The sequence below is a fragment of the Hakea prostrata genome, chromosome 5 (genome assembly GCF_041222555.1).
Source record: "Hakea prostrata isolate BN-2017 chromosome 5, UWA_Hpros_2, whole genome shotgun sequence".
Classification (NCBI taxonomy): Eukaryota; Viridiplantae; Streptophyta; class Magnoliopsida; order Proteales; family Proteaceae; genus Hakea; species Hakea prostrata.
In genome coordinates this window covers 50,934,118-50,940,117 of record NC_142604.1, presented here as the reverse complement: position 1 = coordinate 50,940,117, position 6,000 = coordinate 50,934,118, and positions in this window count along the sequence as shown.

The following is a 6,000-nucleotide window of genomic DNA, read 5'->3' as shown; positions in this document are numbered from 1 at the left end:
TAGCCACGACTTGAAAGGGTTATGCATTTAATTCTGCTTACGATAGTCACGACTTGAAAGGGTCATCTTTGGAACAATTATAAAAATACAAAATTATCTAATTTACAACCCCGTATGTCAAATAAAATAATTAAAATTGATATCTTGATTTTTCAAATAAGAAACAAGCATTTTTACATTTTTAGACTACAACGTCGTTATTATGACATTTATTTCACCAAACAATAGTGAAATACTATATAATAATGTAACCCTACTGTATTATTATTAATTTCATAAAAGCTTGCTTTCTTCTAACTGAAATTAGGATTCGGTTTTTTTCCTCCATATATTATAAAGGTACACAAAAATTAAGTTGAATTAGCTTTTCTAGATTAATAATCTTGGTTTTATTTTTTGGGGAGGGGGGAGGGGTGTAAAGAATAATAATTTTGAATGTGTAGACCAAAATTTGAAACAGTATGGTTTCCAACCTTAGACAGCACATACAATAAGATATAACACGACATCTTTGGAACCTATATTTTTTTCTTTGGAACATTATATTTTACTTATTTATTATGATACCCAATATGCAATTAGCTCTTACCAAAGAAACAAAAAAAATTAGCTCTTACCATAGAAACAAAAAATTCTGCAACTAGCCATTTTCTAATATCATGGGGGTAGGATTGAGGAAATTTGAACAGAACAAAGAAACATGACTAACAAAATCATTTTAGTGGTGATGTGTCTAAAAAATGATTTCTTCTTAAAGCTTGCCTGCAAAACAAGGTTAGACGTGGGCCGATTCAGGTGGTGGGAAGCCACCTCCGAAAGTTAAGTCAGTAATAGTCAGTAATGAATTACCACAAAGTTCTGGCTAGTTATAAAGCCTAATTGAATAACGTTAATGGAAGGAAACGATTCAAATATCTTTGATTTGTTTGATACTTTAGTTTATATAGGGTTTACCTTTTATTTTTTATCGTTGGATTTGTTCAAGATTCTTCTTGGTAGCCGTCTGATCGTAGGATTTTCCACTTTTTTTTTTTTTTTTTTTTAAGTTAGTTGTAGTTTCAATGTATGGCACAATCGTGTATCCCAAATTCAACGGGAGCACGTCTCTTTCCATAACCGTCAGGTTCCTTCACATTTACGCTACTTATTGGTTCAACCTTTGAACCAGTCCCGAACGGGGTCCTTGACCCGATTGTGGTTGAACTCTGTCTATTATTATTTATCTTTATCAAGTGGTAACTACATCAGTAACCAAATATAAGTTTAGTGTTATAACACAAGTAGCTGCCAATGGAGGATTAGTAGAATGGTTGAGAACTTCATTTTTCAGTGGAGAGATCGTAGGTTCAGCCATACATGAGACTGTACCCTACATTGCTTGAACTTCAAAAGGGGTAAGAGAGAGAGATCTATTTCAATCACATTCTCTTCTTCCACCTAAAAAAGAGAAGTGGAGTTTACTTTTTACTGTCTAATGGTATCTGGATCAATCCCTCCCTACCTCTTCTTCCCATTGGAAACACATATTCTCTAGCAAGCTACTTGAATCAGATTCTGGTAGTAAATAAAGTGAGAGAAGTCACTCTGTTGATACCCATTTGATGGCTTTCTTAATTTTTTGTTTTCAGTATTCTCTTCCTGAGATTCTCCTTATACCTTTCAGAGAATAGCATAATAGCAACAGAGATGAAGAGTGGTGAGAGAGAACATGATCAATTAAAGAATCAATAAAGAAAGCCAGTAATAAGTTAGGAAAAACCCACAATTAACAGATCAATACAGGCTCTAGCTGCACTCTTACAGCCAATGAAGGGGTTGTTTGTAATGGATTTTTTCAAACAATTAAAAATCTTATGTCTTGGAAAATGGATAAAACTAATTGAATTTAAAGCTACATAATTTATGAGTTGGAAAATTTATTAGAAGTATAAAATGAGAATTTACAATTTGAGACATAATTAATTATATTAATGTAGTTAGGGAAGGAGGCTATTTTGGGAAGTAAAATGTAGCCATGACTTTTGAGTTCATGCTTTTATAATAGTAGTATGATAGTATGATATGATAAATGATATATATATATATATATATATATATAATATATAATTTTAGTGAAGGATAAAATGGTTTCTAAGAAAGAGTGTTGTGTATGGTTTTGACCTGATTTTCAATAATATGGGAGTTACCTACATAACCAAGGGGATGAGTGCGGGCTGACCTTGGTTGATTGGGAGGTTGTCTCCTACGATCAAGTCAATACTTGCACAATAGGGGAAGACTCTTAGTAGTTGCAGAGCCTTGGATAAAATTGTATGAACTAAGATTATCTTGAGTAAGTGAAGTTAGGGTTCATAGGGATCAATCTGACCATTGAGAGTCATGGATCATGGCTGCCTACTTTGTTTGGTTTGTCCAATCAAACGGAATTTTGGACGGACTCTAGGTTAATTTGCCTCCTATACGTACGCATCAAGTCCTACAATCCTAGACAAATAAAGATTAAGTAAATATGTTTACGATCGCAAGACGTCTCCTATTCGAACGTGGTTGCCCTTGAGTCGAACCCACCTTTAGTTCTTTGTCCTTGAACCCAATCGATTGATTTGGGGTCCTAATTGGTATAACCTAGTACAACTAAATGCAAAAGGCCTTTGTACACTAAAACCTAATAACCACTTAACATTCAGTTAATTCATTCTCTATATACATAGAGATTTTCTTATTGACACAATTTTTAATAATATTTTCTTACTCTCTTGCTTTATTTTTTAAATATCATTTAATGTAAATGTCAAAAAGCATTCATATTTCTGGAGATTTTTAATAGTCTCTATATAGTAAAACTTGCCTTCATGAGAGAAATGAGAGACTAAAACATTGACAGAATCAGCATCGTTAGAAGCATTCGATTTTTCATTTTCTTTGTCTTTTGTTACCTAGGCATCTTCAGTTTGGTCCTTCAAAGGAGGAGAGATTTTGCAGGAAAGCCAAAGCTTGTTAGCGAGATAGTTTGGGTTCTTAGGTGTTGTTGGGGAAGGAGTGACGAGATTCCACAATGGATTTGTGGAGATCTTTTTAGGGCCAGGAGGGTTGGGCTTGCTTGGGAATACTTTGAGGACTTGGGAGTGATGGGTTTTACCAGAAAGGCATGAAGGGTATGAAGGTTGGTAGGTTCTAGAGAGGATTGGAGCGACAAAGAGGAAACTTTTTGATATTTTCCAGCAAGAATGCTAGACGAGAGAGGTGAGGAGTGACAGTAGTGTTGTGTGAATGAGGAGAAAAAAATCCATTATCGTTTTATGGCTCCAACAACAAGTAGTGACTGCAAAACGAAGGGTTAGGGGACCGTTGTCATTGAAGGATACTGATGGTGGAGAAGTTGCACAGGTAGAGAGAAGGGAAAGGGGATTTACAGAGGTGAAAGGGGTTGGAGATGAAGTTTCAGCGAGAATGAAGGGGAAGAGCATTCGAAGATATTTTACGTAACAAGGGTAAAATAGTTATTTAGGTTTAAATTTAATAGAAAATGTAAGAGTATAACAAATAATTTTCAATTTGTGAAATAGGGCGGTAGTCAATAATATTTCCCACATAAGGGACAATCAAGAATTTTCATCACAATTTATGGGGCACCAAGTAAAAAACAAGTACAATAATTCATATGCTATTGACTCACCACTATAGAAGGAGATCCCACCCTCTAAAAAAAAAAGTACAATAATTCATATTTTCTGTTTCAAACCCCTAGTGTAAATCCTCACATATGCTACACAATCTTGGTTTTAGTTTATTATCATTGTTCTTTGCCATTAAGAGAGTTGCTCTTTTCGTCTGCATATCAATAGGGTTAAGTACCTTGAAAAAAATAAAAGAAAAAACGCCTACAGCCGAAGCTACAAGAGTGCACCCAAGTGCGAGATAAACCTGCAGATGTAATAAAAGAATTGAGTACCCAAGACAAACCCTAGATATTAAATCCTCAAAGATCAGACTATCCCCACATTCATATGAATCACAATCATCTAAACAAAGCAACATCTGACTGAAATTCTTCAAAGATTCATAGCTTCAGCCACTTCAGGTGGGATTGAGATTGGAAAACCTAAGTGGGTTTGTCTCTCTCGTTGTAACTTGTGTGGTTTAGAAACTACGATGTCTATGGAGAAATTGCAGGTAATCAAGTTTCAAAGAAGGTCGAGCTTAGTGAACTGGGTAAGGTTTGCCATCTTTTGGCGGGGGTGGGTCAGGGATATATAGATGAGGGTTCAGAAGTCGTATGAGGGGAAGGGGTGGGGAAAGAAGATGGGTAAAGGGATCCTCTGTTCACCCACCTAGGGGTTGGGTACACAGTGAGTGAGAGGGGCATTTGGTCACTCACATGGGTGAGCGTACAGATATTGTAATATTTCAAGTTGACAAAATTGGGCCAATTGAAATGCTTACCACTTAAGTTGACAAACAAGAGTTTCCACCATGGTACCGTGTGTTGGCGACACACGGCGAAAAATCGCCATGTCGCTGGGGGGCGACACGAAACCAACAATAAGTCGGCGATATATCGCCGACGATCGAATAGTCGAATGATCCAACTCCACCATCCCTCCGGCTACGACTCCTAAATACTTGTTCTGATCGAAGCAGATTGATTCACACGCAATCACCGACGCTGAGACTCGTCTTGTGCAATTGTGCCTCCACGGAAGGGTTCTTGAATCTCAACCTCTTCAACAAATCCTCCATTGCAATTGGGGCAGACTATGGAATCTCGACCCCAAAGGCCCAAACCCTAACGAAACGACTGCATCTGTAGCAAGAAGAAGAAGACCCCGTCGAGGCCATTTTTTGATTCTCTCTACGATGCCCAGCAGGGGTTGTGGAACCTCAAAAAAAAAAAATAAACCAACCTTTTGACGAGAAAGATACCAACTTATCCCTAAATTCTCAAGCACAAAAGCGCCTCGCCAATGGTTGAAATTGGTCTGATAAGAGATAGCCCAGAGAAGAACTTCCAAGAAGAAAGATAAGCAATGATTTTCCTTGCCCAAGAAGAACTTCCACCAAGCTTTGTAGCTCTACTTGTTGCCCAACAATCAAGCTCCGGATACCAGATCACAGCTTAGGGTTCAGCTTCCAAAAATACGATGATGGCACCTTACCCAGTTACCCTCTCAAATAAAACAAAAGTTGTCAAATTCCTCGATTTCAAATGCACCAAAAAATAGGGCGACATGTCGCCTGTGTCGCTCATATCACCAGGGTTAGACACGGCGACACCAAACGACATGTCGAACCATGGTTTCCACCCAATTTAAGTGGACAAAATGACAAAAAAAACTCCTCTTCTTCTTTCTTTTTTTTGGATAATTATCACTTGATATAATTGTAAAAGCTTTTATATTCAGTTTTAATCTTTTTATTTTTTATTTTTTATGATCAAACATAGCATATAAACACAAAGAGCAAATTACACTGGCGTCCCAAAATGGAGGTCTTAAAGCACTAACAACCCATTTTATGTTTAAAAAGTATAGAAACCTCAAAATTGAATTTTCATTCAATATATTTGTCAAATTTATCATTAAAAACAGTTACATCAGTATTTATTTAAAAAAATACCTTTATCCGTATGAGTGGCTCAGATTAGAGTACTTATCATGGGAACCGTGGATGACTGGGACAAGTACCCAGCACGACACAGTATAAACCAAGAGGAATCAAATTGCATGACGCAAATCGGCCGACCAAAAAAGTGGCTAACCAATCATATCAAATGATGATTTATCACTCAAGTTAGACTTAAAAAATTCCTAAACCTACATTGGTACCAAAAGATAGAATCCTATCACGCTATTTGCTATTTCCAAGGCACTCCAATTATTCAGTAGTCTTCATGTTAGGCAAAGTACGGACTTGATTATTGGAGGCAGCACCCAACCGACCAAGTTATTGCAGGTTTATTGGTGGGCAAGTCAAAGCTAGACGCAACAATCTTAAACATCT